General features: G+C 40.7%; 1 long non-coding RNA gene across 1 annotated transcript in view; it reads right to left on the bottom strand.

The window, feature by feature from the left end:
• The window catches only part of LOC137840788 (uncharacterized), a 144,811-nt gene that overhangs the window by 20,109 nt on the left and 99,353 nt on the right, over nucleotides 1–25,349 (bottom strand). Inside the window, exon 6 of the long non-coding RNA XR_011087827.1 lies at nucleotides 20,317–20,485. This is a non-coding gene — a long non-coding RNA (uncharacterized lncRNA). The remainder of the gene's footprint in view (nucleotides 1–20,316; nucleotides 20,486–25,349) is intronic.

Raw genomic sequence — 25,349 nt, 5'->3', positions numbered from 1 at the left:
TTTTGTTAGTTTTATGAATTACTGTCAAAGACTTTCACATTCCGTTCGAGGCGTGTGAATTCATGCCAGTCTTTAACGATTTCTGATTCAGCATAGCCATTTAAGGACCAAAGATTTTTTGAGAACCTCCATTACCCTTCCATTATGACAAATGGATCACATCAATAATTTGGTATGGTTGTTTGATTTTTATCTGCCCATGGGAGCGGTATTATAATAATGGACGTTATGAACATTGCGCCATTAATCACAGTTTGTGTTATTCTTCTCCTTTTTTGTAATCCAGCTAGACAACAAAAACAATTGGAGACTTGGCCAACAGGAAGTAAAAACACTGCTACATAATCTTTAGATCATCTGGGTAAGACTTTTGTACAAGGTTTGGGTCAGAGGAATTTTGCATTGATTTATTTCCAAGCATACCTTTGCAGACCTTGCTTTGTTCACTGGTGCATAGTCATCAACTGAAAGATGCCTTCGCCCAAAAGACATTTGAAAAGCAGAGAATTGTCCAAAACGTTCATATGAACAACCAAGAAAATTGCATTGAATTTGGATGTGCAGCTCCAGATTAATTGAGTCACTTCTGAGGTGTGTCGCAAGGCAACTAATGTTATTCTATGACTCCTATGTGACTGACTTGGATACGTTTGGTCCTATTTGAGCTTGTTACGTTTTGTCAGTATTGTCAACTCTGAACCTTATAAGGGAGCGAGCTGAAAGCATTATTTGGCTTGTTAAGCTTAAAATAGTTATTTTCTCAGTCCTGTGACTTTGGCAGCAAGGGAGTAAGAAAATGAAATGTGTGTTTTTTAAACAGGAATCTTGATTTATTGTTTTCCTCAGCGGCGACACAGTGGCGCACTACTTAGAACGTCCACCTCACAGTTCAGAGGTGCAGGGTTCGATTCTGGCTCCGGCCTTCTGTTGTGGAGTTTGAATGTTCTCTACATACCTCCGTGGGTTTTCTGCGGGTGCTTCCGGTTTCCGCCGATATTCCGAAAATGAACAACGGTCGTCCAATCATATACACGATAGATAGCACTACTTCAGATTGGCTCACTGACCAAATGCACGCCATAGCTTGGCGCACACACCCTCATCACCGTAGCCACAAGCATAAAATAACACACCAAATAACTGTCCCAGGCCATGCCAGTAACAAAACGATTAACGAGAGTTCTTGTTACGTTAAAGCATCTCTAAATAAATTGAAGGGTCTGTCGATTGCAGCAATATGCATCAGTTATTGCACATTAAACGAGCCCTGTATGACTTTTATTTTATTTAAGTTAATGAACTTGTAGGCCAAGGAACACTGAGCTTATCTCATATTTTACTTGGCATTGTACTCAAATTCCTAAACTTCCATGCTTTTTCTTTTAATTTCCAAATCCTCCTCGGTAGGCCAAGATAGTTTTATCTGAGTTAACTTTGGCCTTGCGGAGGCTGTTTTATTGTTATATAAATAAATATGCAAAGACATTCGCACAGTTATAATTTATCTGAGAAATGTTGCCGTCTGCCATGTCGTTCCATGTTTGTTTCAGATGCTTCTATTTCCGTGCATATTTGTCCTTTAGTGAGATCTGTCAGCCCGTAAACAATGGTGTGATTGGTTGCTTTGTGAGTGTGCGGAGTAAACAAATACCACACTTCAGCAAGAGTCTTGCACCAGAAAGGAAGCTGGCATGGACAACCACGGCGTCATGTAGCTATCCACCAGGAATCCCGCTGACCAAAAGCCACCTAACTCCCTCGTCAATGGTGGTGAAAGCCACCAGGCCACATGTGAGCATTCCTGGGGCACCACGGCCTCACCGCGAGCTCGTATTTATCGTGTGTGCAGTTAAAATGCCACAGAGGAGCCCGTTTTCTCGTGTACACTCGCTCGGCATTGTCGCTCTTCTCCACTGCAGCCAGAAGCTGAAATATTGTCTACGTCAGCAGTAAGTTGGACTCCTCTAAAACAAGTCTGCTCCGGAGTCTGGCGCTCACAAAGTCATGCTTATAAGCAGCCAACCATCACTTTGCTTTCAGGGTGACCTACCAAACTGTAATTACTACGTCTTTTGTATTCTAATTAACCCATAGTTAATGGATTTAATCACCAGCAGCAAAAAAAGAGGAGCTCTAACGACTGTCAGATCAGCTTTGTGTGACACACACACACAGGCCATTAGTCGCTGGTGAGAGGTGCAGGGAGTCCTTCCTCTCGGGCTTTGAATGTGGACTGTCTTAGTAGTTTTAGTGCTGTTTGCCTATTATCATCCTCCAAGGTAACATAGGAAAGGGCTTTTATGTCTTCCCTGAACTTTGGACTCAGCTGGATATGTTTAGAACTTTTGTAATGTAACAGAGGTTCAAAAGATTTCACTACCTTCCATTTAGCTCTCCTGCTGACACTGTTGGGCCACTTTAATATGCTTCAGCGCTAAGTCTGGATCTCATCAAGGCCATGTGAAGGAAGAGAGAAAGGTGGGTGGGTTGCCATGGGGATTGCTTTACATGGAGACTCACTGGGATAAAGTGTGGATCCATTAGCTGCAGTGGTGCTGAAGCCTTGACAGATGCGACCTGGCTTGTGGGCTGATGCAGACAGTCATTATACATTGCAAACTTGGGCATCCACTGTGGTCCAAACCTTTATTTAGAGTGCACTTAAGCAACTTAAATAGGCCAATAATTGCTCAGACTTTCTAAACCACGGCGTCATTGCTGCGTTGGACAGCGTGGTGGGACACTGTAAAACTTTTACTAAGGGAGACATGGGGGTGTATCGCTTCTCCTTTAAACCCGTATCTCACTGAGTGGTGAAGGTTTGAGACGGTTTGTTCAAGGTTGCAGAACCTTTTGCATCTTTGAACAAACCTTGACGATAAAAACATTCGCTAGGTTCTCTAACTCCTGCAAGCCTTTGCCGCTCAGGACGATACGGGGTTCAAGGTCTGGGCCAAAGTGTGATGCCATTCAAGCATGCATAAATAAGTAACAGTTAGACCTGCACAGCCCTAACAAAGTCCCTCACGTTACAATTGCCCAACAACCTTCCTTGAATTTTTAACCTTCCACTTGAAAACAGATGCCTGTAATTTTTACTCCTAAATGTGGCAAGATAGGCTTGGTACTTTTTTCAAAATCAACGGACGACATTAAAAACATCCAAGTAGAGAGAAATAGACTAATAAAAATAATAATAATAAAAAAAAAAGGACAGCAGTGACGCGAAGGAGCATGAACCGGGAAGTATTAACGACAATGACTCAACAGATTCGGAGAAGAAAGATATTTCCCATCTACGGCCTGATTTAAGAGAACAGTTTGATGTCATCCAAGAATGATTCATGGTAAATATGTTGTGTCTTGCGCTAGCCCAAAAACCGCAACCCTCTAGCTTTCAAACATTCAAATTTAGATAAAGATAGCCAAGCAGGTACAGCATACAGTACAAGACAGTAAGTTTGTACACAGTCTGATTTTTCTTCTCAGTTTTACTTGAGAAAATGTGTCCTTCTACCTGAGTCTTCTTTACACAAGTACTTAAAATCCTTTCAGAGAGTCAGCACTTTTGCCAATACTTCAATTATTACATACTGGCAAAAATGACGAAAGGCTGTTTATATGCAAGCTAAGCCGAATACTGTATGTGTGTGGTTTTCGACTTTGAAACACACATTCGCATGCCCACTTCAAAATGCTGTTGTTGTACAAGTCAAGTCAAGTCAAGTCAAGTTTATTTGTATAGCCCTAAATCACAAACAGTCTCAAAGGGCTTCACATAGCCAAAATTGACAATTATTCTCAAAGCATCCCCTGATCTTGCCAAATCAAATTGCTTGCCAAAATAACACTCTCTTAATTATTTTCAATACCAGTGGAAATCATTGACGTGATGTTACAGACCCAAAGAATAAGGCAGGCCTTTGCTCCATACTGAACAAGACCATTCTAACCGGGGTGTTTTCCTTCATTTTGTTTTACAGGCGAGGGTTAAGTCACCAACAAGTAGAGGGAAGGTCAGCGCACGAGCAGCCGTTTCCAATAATGTGAAATAAGTTGGTGAACCATAGTGATGTTCTCTATAGACATGGGTGAGGGAAGCTTACACCACGTAAATGTTCTTCAGGTGGGACATTAATAGACTATTTCCTGCTTTTGGCAGCCTGAGCGTGTTGAAAACGTGATGTGTGTGTGTGGTTTGGAGCCCTGTATTAATTTGCTGGCTATGTTGGCATACTGTACATGGGGGGATGGGAGAGGCAGAACAGCAAGGCGGTGGCAGAAAACACAGGCTGACCTCATCAGAACCGATACAAACAGAGTTCTGCTTGAGGGCCATTACTGTCCAGAGGAGCCGTCAGCCTCTTGAGGTAATGCAAAATGCATGGCACTACGTAGGAGAGGACAGTGCCAGTGAACATGTGACTGAGCTGCAGTTTAACATGAGTCTTGTGAGACAGAACAGGATAAAGATTAAATACAATGTTTAGCTATTGCGCATTGAGAGCCGAGCTGTGTGTTTACCCAGGTGTGTGATGTTGCTTGCCAGCTGCTCTGGTACAGTATTAAAAGCAGACGGAAAGCTTAGCTGTATGTACAAATGGGAGCGGGCCTTTAGAAGTGGTTTGGTTTATTTTTTTATTTTGAAGGCAAAACAAGGCAAAGCTCTCCTTCACCCCTTTCACTGCCTTTGTGAGAAAATCCGTTATAACATAAATCATGTCATGTTTTGTTGTAACTGACAGTGTTTTGTCATAAAAAAAAAAAGTTCTGCATTAGTTGTTGTTTAAACTGGTCGATTTTCCAAGAGCTGCACTAAGGACAATTTTGTTCCCAAATCCATACTGTAATCATTAGAAATGGCTTACATTTATAACATATTACTAAAATAGACTAGCTTCAAGACAAAAAAAAATCAGGACTGTTGATTTTATATGGCTGCATAATAGAAAACGCGTGTATCCATAAAGTACTGTATTTGTTACAGACAAACGAAATCTAATCAATTCAGTGAGGTATTTCCAACAAGGCCACTCCTTCTAATTACAGTAGACCATGCAGTCATCATCTATTTTCTCTTTCTTTATTTGCCCGCCATCGACCTCATCTGGTTGCAATTTGCATTAATTCATATGTGAACCACATTTGTGTTCGGCCTTGAAACTTTAATCTCTTGCCCCATCACAACAGAAAGGTATGTTCCGGATATGTTTCAGAGTGCTCCCATCCCTGCCCTCTGGATATTAGGGATTAGCCATATTTTCACAAATTTACAGGATGCAGACACATATGCAAGCATTCTGCTTTCTTGCGGTAATTATAAGTCACTAGCTGTTAGGATCTCACAGGCTGAAGTGTGAAATGTGAGATGGTTTAACTGAACACAACGCTGATACACTTGCAGGAAGCCATGACTTCTTCTGTTGTATGAATGACAACAGGTGGATACACAGGTTGCCATCTAATGGAAGCACTTTTGACACCACAGTGACACTCTTGCTTTGTTAGACACACAAAACTGTTTAAAATTGTAATGACCACACTATATATACTACTTGTTATATGACAACATCCTGCTAGAAACCTGTAAAAATCTGGTCATGTAGTTTTAAAGAAAATGGAGCCCATGTTTGAGGTTGCCAGGGTTTTGACAGCTGCACACATGGAAGGAAGCCATCTGCACTCCAAAGATCAATGTGAGTTACAAAGAAGGATTGCATACAACATCTGTGTGATGACATTTTATAGTTGCGGATGTATGTCATATATTTTTTTTTTATGATGTAGATTTGGAATCATGATTCAGACCTGTTGCAGTCAGTACAGCATATCAGCGCCTGTGTCAAAGACAAATTCTATCTATGCATTTATTTTGGCAAATATCTCTGTCTGCTAAAAGTGGAAGTTTTTGTGCTGTCATGATGATCAAGATTGTTTAAACAATTAAATTAATTATTGTCATTTTAAGGACTGATAAAAAAAAGCATACATTGTGGAGTCAATGTGGCGCTACATGTTGCAAATGTGACAAATTTGCTTGTGTAGACCGTGTGGTTTTCAACAAAGCTGATCAGACATGACATTTGAGGGTATTCCTCTCTTGGCGGGGGCTGCGGCTTGATAATGACTGCCATATTACATCAACATGGTGCCATGCCAACTGCTTTAACAGATGACACATGCCGCGATGCAAAGCTTTAATGTGCTTCCCGTCAGAGGTTGTCAAATAGCTCTCTAAATTTATTTGTTGCGTTTGAACCGCTGATGACAGCAAAGATTTATTCAGGAATATTTATTTTGTGATTATTGGATTACCAGCAGTGTGTTGTTTATGTGAAGCGTTCATTGATGAACATGAAAAGAATCCTGCAAGAGTGCTGAATGTGAACTCTATTTCAAATGTTATCTAAAATGTTCTTGTTCAGATAATGGTGTCTTAAACAGGCCCAATATATCACGAGCGCTCAGCATGAACTGCAAATAATTCCTCATTTGAGATCTTGAAGTATCATTGCAAGGTTATATTTATTCCTAAAACCAGGAATTTCAAAAGTCGCATTTTGCTTCAAAGGTGTGACTCAACACAAACAGAAGCGTCCATGCCACGAGTATTAAGGATTGCGGTAGTATGGTGATTTAAGATAAGAATTGAGCTGTTTCTGCTGTTCCTTCAAACGTGAGTAATAAGATAATGTTTGATTTAGAAGGTTGCCATTGCACTTCTGAATATGTTATGGCCATCTGCTTCAACATGTCAGGTAATTTAGAGATCAAGAGGAACAGCAGTGAGGAACACAGGAGCAAAGTGATCCTTCCCTGTAACAGTAAACACATGTTCATCCCTTAGGCAAAAATGGAAGATTTTGGTTATTCTTGCTGTACATTTAGTCATTGTCCACTACAGAGATGATTCAATTGTCTTGACCGCATTTACTGACATGATGGATTCTTTTATTCAGTATTTATTATCTCTTGTAAGGCCCAATATCTTTGATTGCTCAGTAACTCACACTCAAGATAGTGGTGGAAGGTCTTGACTGTTGAATCTGTGTTCTCCTTGTGTATGTTTTTTTTATTGGACAGAACACGGGATCGTCAGGTGTGTGTGGGCTTGGCTGCTTTTCAGACATTTTGCTTCGAGCCCCAGAGAAGATCGCTTTGCCAGTTAAACGTTGCAATGAGCCAAGGCAAGCTGGTGGTCTCCATTTCCACAAATCAAAGCAGACTGTTGCAAATCGTGATCATCACTTCCTTTCGTTATTCAAGAGAAGCATCTTGGACATTATTCAACCAGATGCCAGGGAAATGTATGTTGGCTCTACCTATCCACATGGAACACATTGCACAAGAAATGGCAGCAGCCTGGTCCGAGTACCACCATCAGGTTGGAGAGTCACTGATATGGACGGATGTTAAATTAAAACTAGGAATATACACCCAAATGAAGAAAGTTACACACTGTGTTTATTTGATGGCGCTAAAACACTATTCAGAGAATCCAAGACCACTTTGACATGATAGCTGTTCCCTGTAACTTGCAAGAAAATAAAATGGCAGATCGTTGGCTACCATTGGCGGTATTAGTTACTGTTGCTTTAAACAGAGTCACATCACCAACTACTGGCCTGGCATGCCAACGAAACAATTTTCTGTCAAAGAGACACTTCCAAACTAACAATTTTGATAACATTGTTCTCTGTATGTCTTGTAAAGTTTTATAATTGCCGTATCAGTGAAAGAGTGACAGGGCAATACAGTTGCACAGGACAATTTTTTTTTAGCCTTGCTGTAACTGGCAGACTACGTGTTGAGTGCTCCTGGGAAGGGGCCATTCTGTGGTTAATTAACAGACAGTGATTTGGTCCCAAGAGGCCTCACCAGTGAGCTCACTTCCCCTCATCTTCACACATGCACGGCCGCTACCCAGCTATGACTCAGCCCATAAAGGGGGGCCGGGAGGTCAAGACGGAGAATGAGAAACAGGAAGTTGTTTTACCCGCATCGCTCATCCCATCATGATTACAGGCAAACTGATTAAAACAAAACATAGCCTGGTAACACACACACATGCATGGTAGAAGCAGGATGTTTGAGTAGGATCCTGAACGTGATCATTTTAGACTTTAATGGCATCCTGATGGAACACAGGTGCCTCCTAAGTCGCAGCCGTGGCAAACGTCTACGCAAAATGACTCAGTGCCCATGTTTTTGGTTCAATCATTTAATGACTATTATGTCTTTTGGCATTTCCTCATACTTCAGTGTGACCTTTTCCAGAACAATATCAAAGACTAGATAGCAGGATGATGAGAGCCCAAGTCTCCGTGGCAACCAAACAAACACAACTTTTAAAGGATTTCTCCGAGACTTCGGATGCAGGTGTTGCGCCAAGATCAAAGCGACAACAGAACCTCTTCGTTTCAGAACTCCAGACTGCCAGCTAATGATGTAGTAACCCTTTGGAATAGTCAAACCTGATGATGCATCAGTGACTGTAATAGAAACAACTTGCAAGAACACTGTATGCTGAATACTTATGGTTTAATTGCTAAGGGCTGAGCACAGACAGGACACTGATGTGGGGTGTTAATCGAATAGCTTGAATTGTTGCCTTGCATTTTCCTCCAAATATACAGTGCATCATGAAACACATGGCTTTGATTATGGCCTATGTGGTACTCATGCATGGGTGCATTCCAGTGCCTATCACAGTTATGTGCTCCAGGCTGGGGAATTTAGCTTTTTGGAAAGTAAAAGGAATGCACCCACTGAACGCAGAAATAACACATAGTGTCTGACCTTTTTTAAATTCATTTTGGTCTCTAGTGGCTTTGCCACATCAGTTACAGTGTGATGTTTTTAACATGTCATTTGAATGAACTGGAGTCTGAAGGATTGGGTCAGAACATGGACTTGATCCAAAACACAATAACTTTTGCTGTTCGCTCATCAAATCCACGGAACATGAGCTCAAACCCAGGCAGAAAAAACACGGAGGATCTAATAAACAAATGGGGCTTTCTCTGTTGTCCATTGCCATGGAAAAGGGGTGTGTCACTGTGGAAATTAATTGTAATGAAATATAATTAGGTTGGTTGATACAAGTGAAAGGGGTTTGGAAAGTCAACAGTTCTCTAAAATGAGAGCTATAAATGTTATGACATCAGTGGTAGTAATAAACTGTACAGTATGATACTTAGTGATATGTACAGACAATATTAGTTATTGAAACTGGTGTTGATATTTGTAATTGAAGTCAATTTAATTTGATTAATTAATAAATGTGTCTAAAATGTACAGAAGAAAAAAAACACAAGGGTGGCAGTGGAATTTTGATAAATTCACATCGCCCTCTGTGTGCTTCTAAGATTTTGCTCACCTTTTGGACATATCCCAGTAGGTTACAGACTACTACTTGCACACTATTTATCATACTATAAAATCAATCCAAACTGAGAAGTGTCTTTGTAAACGTACATTTTTTTTCAAGCTCGTTAGACTTTGCATATACAGTACATTATGTGCAACAACACTTTCAAAATAATTTTCAATTTTTTTTAATGGCGGCATATCTCCGAGCTACTCCAAAACAAGAATCATTTTAAATCCTGCGAAACTGCTTTTAATTCTTTCTAAGCTTTGATCTTTGTTTTGCGTGACAGTGCCAAACACATTTTTATTGCTTGTGTGTCACCACAGCTCCCAAATGAGCTAACAAATACAATTATTTTTGTTTGAATGTCATCACTATAGATACCTTTAAAATGAGATATAGATACCTTTAAAATGAGAACCATTCAATGTTTAATCAGTGGCATGTACAAACGCATGTACAGAAACACACCTTGTGTGTGGCCAGGCACGCATGCACGCACACACACACGCACTCACACATTTACTTTCACCTGCGAGTTCTCCACCCATGCTATACTTCAGTCACTATGCACATAAATCTGGATACACCCTCCTTGGAAGGCCTGCGTAGTACTGATAATGAAGCTGGAAAAATTCCAGAGTCTCTTCCCTTCCCACAATGTGAGACTCAGCCAGGCAGCAGTATTGAGCAGGAGGATCACAGACCTAAATACTGCAAACATAAATGTGATCAGTCTCCACTGGATGACACACAACCAGTCATTACAGAACTTTAGGATCAGAGCTCTGGCTTTGTTCTCTAGTCAATGTGTTTTATGACTAAAATCCTCAAGATGCTTTTAGATGAAGGCGGGTGACGATACCACACCGACCCGTATCATGTCAACATACCGCATCGAACGGTCATCTCAAACATGAGTGGCTTTTCCGCCTGGTTAAACCCCAATGCCGCTTCCTGTAATGGTTTGTGTGGCCACTGACTGGATGTTTTTGCATACATCCACTCTAAGAGTTGACACAGGATGACACAAGAACAAGTTCACTGCAACTTGTATTCCAAGTCGAGGGCAAACCAGAGGTGAAATGAAACCAGAAGCAAAAGGAGCAAATAGGGAACACAAAAGTGCAGCTTAGAGTGCAAATATTCAGCAGGGAGGCGGGAAGGAGGCTCTTAGGGATCTTTACTGGACTGAAATTCTTGTTTTGACTTGCACAAAGTGATACAGAAGCCATGAGGGGCAACAAAGAGTGCAGAGATTAAGCACCTCCTCGCTGTGTGGGTTCACCTGAGTACACAGTCATCAATCCTGCTCTGAGTACCAAGGTTTTGGGATGTGCTCAAAATAAAGAGTCCATGTGAAATGTGATTCATTTGCTTGTTTTTTTTCTCTAAGGAGAGGAAAGATTTAAAGTCAATATGTAGGACAGAGTGAAAGTGTACTGTTAATGATTATTTCTCAATACATACAAAATAGGACTCCTATGTGCAAAAGAAATGTAATTAAATGTGTATATCTTATGTCGTACTGAGCAGTAAGACACTTTGCTATATGGGTTATTCTCAAAAATCATGTCTGAGGAACATCTCACCAGGGAGGCATCTGGGTGGCATTCGACCCACAGCTCATGACCATAGATGAAGGTAGGAACACAAATCAAACCGTAAATCAATTCGTCTCAGCTCCTTCACCACGCTGGATTGATACAGAGTTCACATCACAAGTGCTCCACCACCGATCCCGCTGTTGAGCTTCCACATCATCCTCCCCTCACTCATGAACGAGAGCCCAAGATAATTGAATAGGTAACATAGGGTAACGTCCCCACCACCAAAGAGTCTACTGATTCTTTTTTGCTTTGTCAAATAAATCCTCTGTGACTTTTTTGAAAAACCTCTACATATGTTTCTGCCAAACATGTTTTTTCCCTACTTCTCATTAGAGTCACAATGAAGAAAGTGTTATGAGGTTATGGGGACCCTTCTTGAATTGGTGGTGGTAAAGGAGATGGTCCAGACACAGAGATGAAAATGGGACAGTGTTTTAGAGTGATGCAAGATAAACCAAATTTCAGGATAACATTTTGGCTAACAAAATCAAATCAAAAGTGCTTCTTCTTAAAACAAAAGATACATGAAACTATATTTTACATATACAAACCTTATGAAAACTAATTAATCTTATATAGAAAAAATATCCTGTCCTGCCAGCCTATCCATCATCTATCCATCTTTTTAAAATATTCATTTATTTTTACCATACAATGCTTACGATTATTATTTTTTAATGTTGCACAAAATACAACAAATTTAAAATCAAACAAACAAACAAACAAACAAACAAACAAACAAACAAACAAACAAACAAACAAACAAACAAACAAACAAACAAACAAACAAACAAACAAACAAACGCCTACAACTAAATACCAAAACTATGAGGTATTAGTGTAAACGCAATGACTAAAATAACTAAAATGAATAAAAACTAAATTTAAATAAACTATAATGGACAATCCAAAACAATAATCAGCCTGCTCCAGTGAGGATCAAGACTCCTGATGGAACTCAGGTGATAGAGGTGAGAATGAGAGAGGAATAGCCCAAGGAGACATGGCGCTTGTCTGGCCTGCTTCCCGGCCTCCCGTGTTGGAGCATGAAAAGAAGTGGGTCGTTTACACCTCAGTGAAAAAAGCCACCACAGCAACAGCAGCACCTGGTTGCTATTTAGCCCAATGGACTTGGGGCTTCCTCAATAGTTATCAACCTGGGCGAGCTTTCCGTCACGATTCGTGCTGCGACCTCCCTTCCTCAACTACCACTATCCTCTCTGAGGCTTCCTCCCTGGTCTTATCGCTTCCCACCCTTGCCTTTCTTCCTCTTCTCTGTTTATTTTGTTTTGTGGAGAGCTATGTTATGACAAAGACTTCACTCCCCGGATGTATGCAGTCAGTGCTTGTGTCATGCCCTTATGAGGGCCCTCGCAGCTCCATGCCAGCCGCACCCAGGCTGCCCTTCCCAGGCAGGGAGTTCCTGGGAGGAGGGGCCGAAGGAGGCTGGATGACTTTCACCCACACCCTGTCCTGTTCTGCCCGGCGTTGATGTAAATGTCACACGCAAGTAATATTACAACAGTCACACAGCTTTTGATCTCACTGTCAAGTAGAAAATGCTGATGTGCTACTTCCCACCCAGTTGTCTTTCCTGCCTCATTGTGCCGACTTCATTCTTTTATGCTCATCCATCTGTCAAGGAGAACAGAGTTGTAAAACTGTGAACTGAACAGCATGAACTCCGATAGTCAAAAAAGAACTGCCTGAAGCTTCAACGGTATTCTTATTATATCTCTTGATCATTGGCAAGCATTCAAAAATGTGTAAGTCATAAGCAACAATAGCAGAAGGACTTACCAATACAGATCTATACCAGTGTACCATATAGGTTTTAGATTATTTAAATTATATAATGCTCCTTTGTTGATTAGTCCAGTGATAAGAAATTGTACACCTGGAGGTACAACTTTCTAAAAATGAAGTCTCCTGAAGAGCACAACACATTTTTACCTTAGTTAAGACCTTGTTCAGTAACGCATCTGTTCTTTTTTTATTTTCTTGGAGTGTACACACTTTGCAATCATGGTAAGTCCATCTGCCTCAGAGTCGTGAGATCAATTTGATCTAATTGAAGTTTGATTAGCATATTCTCTTTGTTTTCTCCAGGCACTCTGGTTTACGCCTACATTCCAAAAACAAGGAGACTTTGAGACTCCCTCATAGGTGTGAATGTGTAATAGCTGTTCAACCATTTTAAACAGCCCAAAAAAGCCATAAGCAAAATGCTACATTTGCCTATGTTTCCATTTGTTATTTTTCACCACACAGTCTGAAATGTTTTATGAGGTGCAACCTAATATTGCCTGAACTCCGAGACCTACCACAAAGATCTCGGGTAAATGGGAGGGAAGGAAGTGCACAGACAGGAGGACGGGCGTGGATGGAAAAGTGCGCAGTAACTTGGCTGCATCACATCCTTAAGTAACAACACATGGCAATGGAGGATTTCCACATTCAGGCTCTACATGGGCCACAAAGTTGCTGAAGGTCCTGGCTGCTCACGCCCAGTGGACACGAGGGTCCGAATGGGAAACTGATAAGGCTCTACCATACCTAATTCCTTTCCATGTTCTCATCCTGCGTAGACATCACAATGGGCATGATTCATGGGGGTAATTCCGCCAGCTACTGACTTGGCTCCTGCTTGCATTTGCAAAGAATGTGACCTCACAATACGCTTCTTTCAGCCCTGTCTGACTTGGAGCTGCCTCTCCTTGAAGCCCTCTTCTGTTTGAGACTGCAGCGTGAGGACAGGAGAATTCAACTGAAATGCAAGTGAGAGATGCAATGGGTGGGAAAACGGCTCCTCATGCCTCCGCCATCCTTTCTTTTCCTAAATGACTTCTCCAACCGTGATGTCGCTCCTTGCAATAAATACATGATGTTTAGGGAGGAGGAGATTTAACGTCAATATTAACCACTGTGGACACCGCAGAGACAAGCCCTGATTGCTCAGAGAGACGTTATAGGTGTGATGCCTGTTTTGGCTTTCGGTACATGAGCCACATAGACGAGTCTCGACGAGGGGATGATTCAAGCGCGTACATAACTGTATTTTGTAATGCAAGTCTCAAACAAACTGCAATCATAGATGGTCATTATTGAGCTGAATTAGCCCATTTGAAGTCCAGTTAATCCTTGGTTACATTCCATCTGTCACAGACACAAAGACCCTCGTCTTTATCTGCAGTCAGCGTTGAAATATAAATTGGGCTTGTGGGCTAATTTTGGCCAATGTAGGTTTAAAATCGACGGTACATAAAATACAAGTAATCAACATCAGTGCCAACTGTAGGTTAAGCCAACATGTGGTCAACAATAATAACAGTATCACATTTCATGACGAAAGGTGCCATCTAAAGTACAGATATTATTCATTTATCTATTTATTTTTTCCTGTGAATGTAAAAATTAAAAAAAATCTGACGTTAAAAAGGTCAGCATGGTCTTTTATTCAACATTCCATCTCAGGAATAATGGCTTCGGTCATGGAGGTTTCCCAGCGATAGGCCTTTTGACTTCATGACAGAGGAAAATCACTTTACTTTTTTTCCACTTTTACTTTTCTATCAAACACAGAACACATGACCATAAACACTCACAATATAAAACAAGTTATGGTACACACACTCAGACACGTATTTATAGGGCGTTGACACGTTAGCAAGCAGAGGTGATTTCGTCACGTCACCCTCCTTAATAATCTGCTTTTGAAGGAGAACAAATGATGATGTCATCACTGGCACAGTGCTGGTGTCTGAAAGCTTTTCATGTAGCTGCCTCAGTTGAATGAAAGGCAGACATTACGCATGCCGAAGCGCGGAGACTAGACAGTCAACAAAGCTTTTTTTTTTTTTTAAATTGTGGTGGGCCACTGACAAAACAAATAATCCAAAAGATCCACAGGAAGTGAATTTCTCTGCCAATCACATATCCCTCCTGTGCCTAGCAGGAAGTGGCAGCAAGTGAAAACCACAAAGTTTGTCATTACACAGTTTTATTAGGTTTCTTGTCATCTTTAAATTGGAGCACATTGGAGTTTATAGCTAATATCTTGACTGGTGTGTGGAAGACAATATTTCTCAGCTTGCATGTCTCAATATTTAAATGAATGATTTGAAAAGTAGTAGTGATTGCTTACTATTTTTCCTCTTCAACCCTCCTTTTATTTGCTTCAATTTAAACTTCTCGTGTGGCCTTTCCATTCAAGTATTGAGTCAGTGTACCCTGCAGGTATTCAAATGTAAATTAGACAGCAGCCTTATCGCAGCCATCCTTACTGCTATATCAACATTCCCAGTCTGTCTGACAGGTCAATTGAACTGTGAAGTCACAGGACGGAAGAGGCCTTGTTTCACTCATGAGAAAGTACAATGATCCTGTGGGCAGGATATAGCTGACAACACAGCTAAATCCATTCAGTATGTCTATTTTGGTACAATGTCTAGACTTGAAAACATTTTACTTGCCATCCCCCCAAAAAAAAACAGATAAAAAAAAAAAAAAGAAAAATCGACTGTCTTCTGCAAAGTTGCACAAGAGTAGACATCAACTGAGACAACTGCCTGAAGATGCGGTGTGATGATCTAGCATTGGATGTCATGTGATTACACCCTATTTTGTGTTTGTTTATTGATGAGTGTGGTAATGTCAGTCTTTGCCACATTAAAAACTGTGCAGATTAAGCAGTTGTGTGACCATTTTCCCCCCTTCAAACTGACCTTTAAGGTCACACAAACAAGGGTAGTGTTAGCTTAGGACTTGTTTGCACACTTCTAGGTGACTTGAGCCAGGTCAATATATCGCTGTAACCTTTCTACTTACTTCTTCTTGGCCTTCCTTATCTATATGGCACTCTTGGCACACATGCAAGTTGAGGGCTAGGCTAAATCACCTAACCACGTATCATTTGCTGCTACATTTATTTTTATTTTTTACATTTATTTACATGCATACTTGAGTATCAGTCTAATTTGAACTCTGCATTAAAATCCCAAACATTTGTGCACTTAATTCTCGTTTTTAAAGCCCCCAAAGCCCAAATAATATTAACTAGAGTTTTATAATAAATATGGCCAAACTGATAGATTGCCTTAATACTGAAAGTTGTAAAATCACCAACATCAATATCATTCATATTCCTGTGGTTTAAGCCAAAATCATTGATTAGTTAACAGGCTCAGATTACAATCTTTAAAAAAAATCTTGAAAACAAGCAATATCCTGTGCCGTTGGGTTAAACACTCACACAGCCAAGATTAAACTTTACGCACAAGCTTCAGTCGAAAACACACATTTTTTCATGGTAACGGATATATAGAAATAGAAAACATGCTGCATAGTTATGGATTCTCCTCAGACAGTGCGTGACTAAGAAGGAAAACTCTTGACTGATTTACAGCGCTGTCACATGTAAGTGGCACTTCCGCTGTTCTTTTAAAACCATGTTTTACTGTTAAATTGTTTTCCCTTTTAATTCTCTAAAATAAGCAGGCCCTCCCATTGTTGTCCGGAATGAGGACTTGGGAGCGGGGGTGAATGAAGAAAAATAACTTACTGTGTTCTTTGACTGATTTCTTTCCTTCAGTCGAAAGAATAGGTTTCGTTCTAATCTAGAGGAAACATATTGGTGTGAACACCCTAGTTCTGCCCAACGTTAATCACTGAGAGGCCAGTCTTGATTAAAAAAGGACAAAATGAAGCTCAACTTTGATCCTGTTGGTGGGAACAAGAGGTCAAAGAGTCAGCTGGAAGAAGGTGCCCCCCTGAACTTTTTGAAGGTTACATATGATTATTCCATCCTTAGAGTGTTAATTGACCTTAGCCGATCTGGAACATTTGGCGTTTGGGTAACTGGTACTGGTCAAGTTAATAATATCTTAATATAATTAGGAAACACATGTTTATCAATAAGCACTTCATTTAAGTAAATCTCTGACATTGTTTACCGTTTCAAACGTTCACCTCGACAACATTCCTAGTGAGCGATTTTTAGAAGAGACCTATGGGACCTCATGAGGTTCTTGGTGTGTACCTGGTGTCCACAGGCATCATGTTGGCAACCATTGCACTAAACCCTCAATTTCTGCACCTTTTGCACAAGAAATGCCAGAAAATTAGGTACAATCGAACAACGCGATGAAATCCAAGACCTGCATCTTCAAGCTACAAGTATATGCAAAATAATTCTGCTCAGTTTTGAATAACATTATCAACAAAACATGTATGAATGGAATTATAATTTTTTTACTTGTTATTGTTTATTGTGTTGTAGAAAAATTGTGAGAGCTATTTTTGATAATTTAACACACTCTGACAATATCTACCAGGCAAGCACACAGACATTATTTAGCTCATTTTATAATTTCTGTTAAGACTATTAGCTATTTACAAATGAGTTGAATGGAAGATAGAGCTTCCCTTTTAGAGGGAATTCATAACAGAAAGGGTAATTTTTTTTCAAGAAAAAAAATGGGCTCCACTTTTCTCATCGGAGCAAAAGGGCTGGTGCTGGAGCACCACAGGGGGTCTATTTGTGCACGTGCCTAAATCAAAACATATTATTTTGTAAAGAGAGATCAAGCCATCTATCAATTATATTAGATCTCCCAAATGAATATATTGTAGCAGTAGTAGCGCTAATAATAACAATAATATTCATAGATTTCATAGAGTAAGTTTACTTAACAACTGCATTCTTGCAAGACTGTGATTTTATCATATATACAGTACATAATACTCAATGTATGCTGGATACAGATTATATGGTGGTTACCATGACGAGGAAATAGTAAATAGTTTGATTAAAATTTTCTCCACAAAATTCAATCTGGCGTAAGTAAGAGGTGACCCAGTTTGTCTCTCTTTGTTCTCCAAGCATACAGATGCGTGTGTGTGTGTGCGTGTGCCGGAGGGTGCCATTGCACTGAGGTCCATCTGGCCCTTGATAATCAGCTTTTAACAACAAATCTATAAACAAAACAAAAACACACATGTGCAAGACCAGTCACGCTGCCACAGTCAAAAGCATCCAGTGCATATTTTTGCAGAGATCCAACACACTTGACAACAAGGTGCCATGCTGAGATGACAACGACTAGCTTTGGATCATGCTGTTGCATTTCAAGAGCAGTGTGTCAGTGTGTTTGAATGCATGTGCATGTGGCCTGCATCTGGACTCTGTTAATTCTGTTTAATCCTTTCTCTGTCGGCCAGCCAGCTTTGTGTTCATGCCCATGCAGTGTGTCACTCATCTTTGAACAGAATGCACGCAAACTCATAATGTCTTGGTAACGTGGAATAATAATAAATGCTGCTCGTGTTAAGGTAAGATGACTTCTTTTTAAATGCTATTCTCAGTACAAACTCCAGATTTAGTAGTGTCAATCCAGGGAAAACAACACATAATGAAAGGACACAATAAGGCAGTGAAAGTTTGCTTGCAACTGCAGCTATAATGTGGCTCCAATGGGCTATTGGAATTTTTGGGAGATTTTCATCACCCGTTTGACATGCGTGAACTGAAGATGATTTCCACCACCATGCCAATAATTTCAGAGTCATTACGTGATAAGAGATTTTTGGCTCCAGGCTTCAGCGAGAGTTGCTCAAACCTGAAAACGGAGCCGAGGCACTACGTTTTTGTTTTGCCTTTTTGGTGAAGTCTTGCATTGCCATGCTCGCTTACGCAATAAAGCTGCATGAATGGATTTAGGTTACATTGCTAAGTCAGTCAGGCTCCCAGCGAACCTTTATGATCTATTACACACAGGCGGATACTTTTGCCAGATTGTCTGTGCCAGCTGGCAAAAATAATGGAGCCAGAGATTGCTTGAGTGAGGTTTTCTAAATTTCTCCTGTTCACTCTTGCTGAACACATACATGTTGTTTTCTCATTATAAACCCTCCTTGTGGTCTTGTCTTTTGGAAATGCTTGGTGGAATAAGGGCACATGAGCTGTGTGCAATATGTCTGCAAACAGCTCAGGCAGAGAGAATGCGCAGTGGTTAGAGTTTGGGTGGAGACGGCAACATTTACTGTAGAGCTGCAGACAAATATGCGTGGACTCCACCCTTGGTGTGTGATCAACTCCTCTGTCATCAGTCTTTATCACGCAGACACGCAGAGATTGATACCAAGGGTTCAAGTTCTTCTCAATTGCACTGGTTTTTTCGCCCCAAGTACTTTCTGTGGAAACGTGACATGGAAGCCGGCAAGCCTCCCCAATCTGCGTCTCAAGTAGCATCCAGTTACACAAGTGGCCTCTCCTTGACAGTTGTTTGCACATGTCTTGTATTGCAAAACTGGATTATGAAATTGATGTCTCCTTCAGCCACCATGTAGTTAATTTGCCAAACTTTTCTCCTGAGCGCACTTCTGTTTGAGCTCCCTGTGGATGACTCATATTTCAGGGCCAATGCTTTTAATGAGTCAGGGAAGTCAAAGGAACTACAAAAGGCTCATAACCAAAGACTGAGAGATTGATTTCTTCTGCAATTGAAAGCAATAATAGCGTCAATTCATAATGTCTCACTTGTTTTTTCTTATTGCAAAGTAAACATGATCTGCCAGCATAGATTGAAACTCGTATCGGGGAATTCCAGTCTTTTATCAGATTACTGCACCAGTATGGCTGTTAACGCATGATATATTTTTATCTAAGTAGATATTATCTAGGTCGGAGGCTCTTTGAAAAAGTGTCACTTTCACTCCGGCAGAAGGCAAACCAGGAGGGGAGGTGGGTCACTGGCACTGAGCGGCGCTAATAGACGGGAAGAGAGGAAAGACAATGGTTCAAAGCATCGTCATTGGTATTTGATCCATTGTCCTCACTGCTCTTTAGAGACCACCGCTAACAAGGCATCATCTTACCCAAATTGACTGGGTTTTGTGGAGCTAAGATCTCCTATGAGATTAAGTTCAGGTAGCCAAAGGGGATGAGATTAGGGAGGGGTGGCTACTCCAAGCACTATGTTTTGTGGGGTGCACAATTTGAAAAGATGGAAAAAATAAACAGCTGTAGCAGTAGAAGTAGTAGTGTTGATAATATTTGAAAAAGAGTTGCACGTATCCCAGCACTACCTCGCTTTGGCCGCTCTCCCAGAACCTCAGTATCTATTCATAATGCTGATTGTTAAATTGAAGAGCTCCAAACTATATTTTTCTCCTTCCCAAATAGACCTTTGCATTACTACGCAAACATAAAGTGATGCATGATTTTGTTTGTTGACTTTAGCTTACTTCTGCATTCTCAAGCATGAGCACTTACCGTTAGTTTGCCTACACAAAGTGAATGGACAGTATGAAAAAATGTCATGGAGAATCTCTTACCTGTCAAGATGCTTTTCACTTTACCCTCAGGATCCAGACAAAAATGAACAAGGGAAGTCGAATCTTTTTGTTGTAGCATATTCAATATTGCGAGTCAGTCCACAGATGCTGGAAGATTTGTAATCTTGATTTGTTGTTTACGATCGACAACAGACTTCTCTTCAGACACCTAAAGGAAGTGGAACAGCAACAACCTTATCATACAGTTTGTGCAGTTAAGTCAGTATCAATCTTTCTAGGCAGTTAAGCGTTTCAATTGTTAGCTTTGATTTTCCATCACAGAGAATTTACCCGTGGAGTTTTTAAAGGGACATTTTGAAAATTGGAGGGTTTGCGCCCATCTTTCAGTGGTGCAAATATTGATTTGTCCCAGGTACTGGCAACCTATGCTGTAATGTGCTATTGTCCGAATTTCAGGCATGCATGTATACTAATGTTCTGGTTAAAATAATAGACTATTGGCAAAAAGCGTGCAATTCTTGTTTTGTTAGGTAATGGAAATAAGATGGGTGATGTGTTGAAAAAAAAACTGCCTGTCCTTTTATGAGACCTTTTTCATAAATTATAACAACATCCCATTTTTATTCTTGAGGAGATTTACGCTCCCTTGTAATTACCATTTGTCTCTACTCTGTCAGAGAATTGATGGAATATGTTGAGAAAAATGCAAGTAAAAGCCAAGCAGGAACAAATCTCAGAGTGAAACCACAATGGATGAGATGTTGAGGATGCTAATTAAAAAACAACATGATTTACAGTAACGAAAATATGCACTGGTTCATCGCCAAAGGCTATGTTTCTTGGAAAATGTACCACTTGGTCAACAGTCTTCCTTTTAGTTCTATTTGCAATAAGGGGAAATCCAGAGAAAAAAGAAGACAGTGCTACATGGTTGAATCAGCAAACCTCCACGTTGTGTTCACTAAATTCTTTTGGGTCCATTTTTTAAACCTCTCTTCCTGATAACCATTAATCTCTGATGTTCAAAATCAAGCTCAAGATTCTCATCACCCTCATACAGCCTGTTGAATTCTGACCAGAACAGGGTTTGGGTTGCTTCGTGAATGGATGGGCCAAGAGATGTTATCTGGCCTTAGGGAGGATGTTTGGGGAGTGGGAGTGGAAGGGCTGTGGGGCTTCAGTGTGTTAATACAGCTAACAGCCAGGAAGGCAGAGTGTTGACTCTGCAGATTTAAACCCGCTACTGATGGCTACGGGGCTAAATACTGACCCCGCGGACTAATAAAGAAAATCACCTCAGGCACGAGCCGTGGGGGTCAGAGGTAACAGCGTGGCTGGGAAAAACACAGGCCACGGATTTCCATCACTACACTGCCTAATTGGAATGACAGTCAAAGACCGATGAGGGTAACAGTGTTTATTTGCTTCTTTGTTACGCGGTGAGCAAGCACAAAGATATGCCTAGTCCGGCCAGGGGTGACATGGCTCCTGTATGCTGTCTGGCTCCGGGATCTCTGCACTAGTACAATAAGGACTTCCTGTCTGCCCTCAGATTCCGATACGTTCCATTCAAGCCAGGGATGAGGCAAGGGGGGTTGTGACGTGATTGTGTTAATAAGGGTTTGTGTGTACAAATCCTACTCACGCTAACAACATGGCTGTGTTCGCTTATTTTGCCATCAGTCCAAGTTGGAACCAGCTGGCCTACAGCGATCTGAATAAGCGGCATTGGGAACAGCACCCCACCAGATTCAGCAATCTAAGCCATTTTCATTTCCTTCCAAAAAAATTGATACTTTTTATTAGAGTAAGAGAGGGCTTTTATATAGTACCTAATATGCCATTCAAGCAGTATATGTTTAATAGGCATATAGTATTTTATTTATTGATTTGTATTTTGCCTAGCAACAAGTGGCTAGGCAAACATGTTTTGCGACCAGGGAAACGAATCAGAGCAATTCTGTTTAACGACATTGCTTTGTAAAGATTTTATTTGACTTGTGAAATTTTATAATGAATCACAAATGTTGTCTGTTCATTTATGACATTGCTTTGGCTTTGAAAGAAAATAAGGAAACATGAGATAAATATCTGGAAAGATCAAGAAATGACTTTTGCATAGCCTCTGCAACAAATTCTGCTTTAAATATTGATAACTGCATTTTCTTAGGGCGTATCCATACATACGTATATGTGTATACACACACTTCATATGTATGTGTAGTGTATATATGTATACAAAGCACAGCAAACAAAGCGACTTTTTTGAGCTGCAAGAATGCTTTCATAGGCGAGGACTCTGTAGATGGAGGAAAAGAGCACTCATATTCCATCACAGATGACAAATAACATCATTTGTATGCGGTGTCACTCAACAAGCATGCCGCTTAAATGACTATACCACAAATTATATAAATTAGAACCCCAAAATGACACCAAAATGATTCATTTGTCCCCAAGCTTATTGGTCCAACACTAACACAAGCTTTTTCTGACTGAATTGCGAATTAGCCGTGCCAGATGTAATAGCGCTGCTCCCAAAGAAAATTCCTTGCTCAAAACAAAAATAACATTGTGTTTTAGGATATTGTAAAATGTTTAAGTGTTATACTTTTAAGGTGCCATAAAATTTGGTCAGTGCCTGCCAATAATTACAATTACAGAATATGATTTATGCCCTCCTAGTGCTGCCATATACAACCTTCCAATGTGTAGACATGAATTCATTCAGCTACATAACCGTTTGCTGCAGCGGTTTCCAAACGTTTTAGACCAAATGCTCCCTAAAAAATAAATTGTCATGAAAAACATGGCGGGTAAAACTCACTGTCCGTCGCTGGTATTTAATGTTGAGAATAGAATGTTTATAAAAATGTTTTACTTTGAAATAGTTTTGGAAAAGAAGAGAAAATAATTGGGTTGTACATGGCCAACCATGTTAGATAATTTAACTTTTGTAGAAAACATTACTATTGTACTCTGTTAACACTTCAATGAAAACTCATGAGGCTACGGCAAATTTGTCTCAAAGAAAAGACGCCTCTGAACAGTGCTGATCTTGTTGAGGCCCGTGACCACTGTTGCCATCTGCTCACTGTTTCCTCTCCAAAAGATGATAATTGAAGTTGAAATCACTTTTCTTTCTTGCTTGAAGAGCGAGAGGGTCTTGTCACTGAAGTCTCCAGCATAATAGTTAAGTCCCGTGTTTGTATTCTTTATAGAGCTATTTGCCCTGCTTGCCTCTTGAAACATCTGCACCCTAGATCAATATGGACCATCTAATCATCTGACACACTTGATTAAAATCTCGCCAACGGCATCAAAGGGCATGGTGCCTGAAATGGGGGAATGTAGATGAGCCGCCAGTGGTGGGCTTTGCGGGGCCTTGTATACAATAGAGGATGCTGAAAATCCTTCCTCATCTTTGGTGAAAATAGGTCACTGTTGGCAGCTGAGGCTAATGTGTCCCAGGTCTGGCCTGTTGTCAAGCGTGCTGCTCATCGAATTTAACACCCTTTGTGCCAGCGTCTCGGCACTAATCTGTCTTTTCACTGAGTGTTAAAATTAATTTGCAGTGATTTCTTTGAAAGCACGCGCATCTCTTCAGAGACCTCAAACGGACAAGATGCCACTTGGAAGCTTTTGTCCTTGATCTTGCCCATTCTAAACTCTCGTGACAGGAGCTTTGAGATGCCTGTCTGATGAGGCACTGCAGTGACCACCCCCGTCTGCCTGTGAAAAACATTCCATGACAAAACACAAACCTTGCCCCAACAAACAATACCACGCACTAAATTCCGAATTCACCCGAGTTAAAGTCCCGCTAAAGTTGCTTGGTGATGTGCAGTGTCGATAATCAGAGTTGGCTCAGAATTGACAGATAAAATATAATTTGATTTAACATTATCTTCTCACAGCTAGTCTCAACAGAGCATATCCGGAAAGGGGAACATGAGCAAAGTGAGATAACTGTATCAAAGTGTTTGGCAGGGACACAAAATGGTGTTCCCATGGGAAAAGTGGAGACAAGTGTTTAGTGGCTCTCATAATACTATTGAGAGAAAAGTGAGCCGTGGAGTGCCCTGAGGGAAGTCGCATCTCACAAGGCAGGTTTCTGGCTGCCCGTTGCGGATGTGTATAGTCCGAGCAAGTTCCTCCCCTCTTTGGATCATGCTCCTTGTCTTTTCATTCTTTCTTTCGGCCCCTTTTATCTTTCTTTATTTAATCTGTCCGTCTGTGTATATCTTGCTCACCCACTCAAACATAAACCATTTGCACTGTTTTGCCTCTGGCCATGAAACAAGAGCCCAGAAACGATGACATTTGTGATGGCTGATTGGTGACCGAGCCCTATAAAGGAGATAAACTTAGAAAAGTAATGGTGAGAGGCTACAAAATAAGAGATGGAAAACAGAGGGGGGGATCTGGGTTAGGTGAAAGATTAGAGAAAAGTAGTCGTCTGTGGGTGTGGTGTAAGAGTTCCTCTCATCCAATTAAACATCAGTCATTTAGATCCAAGCGAGACAATCAGCCAATCTAAAACAAGTGATTTTGTTGAGCTTTGTAATCACACTGACCGTGAGAACAGCTCTCATTCTCACAGACAGAAAAGCCCCTAAATGATTTGGCATTGGTTGTCCTCCTGTCAGTAAATAACATTTGGCATCTGCTTATGCGTGTACAGCTTACAGGAAGACGTGCTCTTTGTATTGTCTCGAATAAATACAACTGGGTAGTTTAGACCAAAGCAGTTTGAGAAATTTCTTCTTAACCCTCTTCCCCTGTGCCCCCTCCTCACACTTCAACCCCCCCAAACCACGTCTGCCTCGCTCCCGCTAATCATTGGTGGTCTCCTGACTGCCAACAGTAATTGATTAGGGAGCGGCGTACTGGTGGGGGAATAAAGGGGAAAGTTCAAACCAAAAGTTCTCAAGGTCACTGCCCTCTTCTTCCCTCCACCAAACTCATTTTCTCATGCTATTAAATGTCAGCCACAAGGGAAGCGGCACATATCTGGCACATTCGGGAAGTTTGACTTCCACATATGTTTGAATAGTGGAAAATCGGAAGGT

This window comes from Syngnathus scovelli, chromosome 12 (genome assembly GCF_024217435.2).
Source record: "Syngnathus scovelli strain Florida chromosome 12, RoL_Ssco_1.2, whole genome shotgun sequence".
NCBI classification, from domain to species: Eukaryota; Metazoa; Chordata; class Actinopteri; order Syngnathiformes; family Syngnathidae; genus Syngnathus; species Syngnathus scovelli.
The sequence above is the reverse complement of the archived record's forward strand: the minus strand, read 5'-3'. Positions and strand labels throughout refer to the sequence as shown.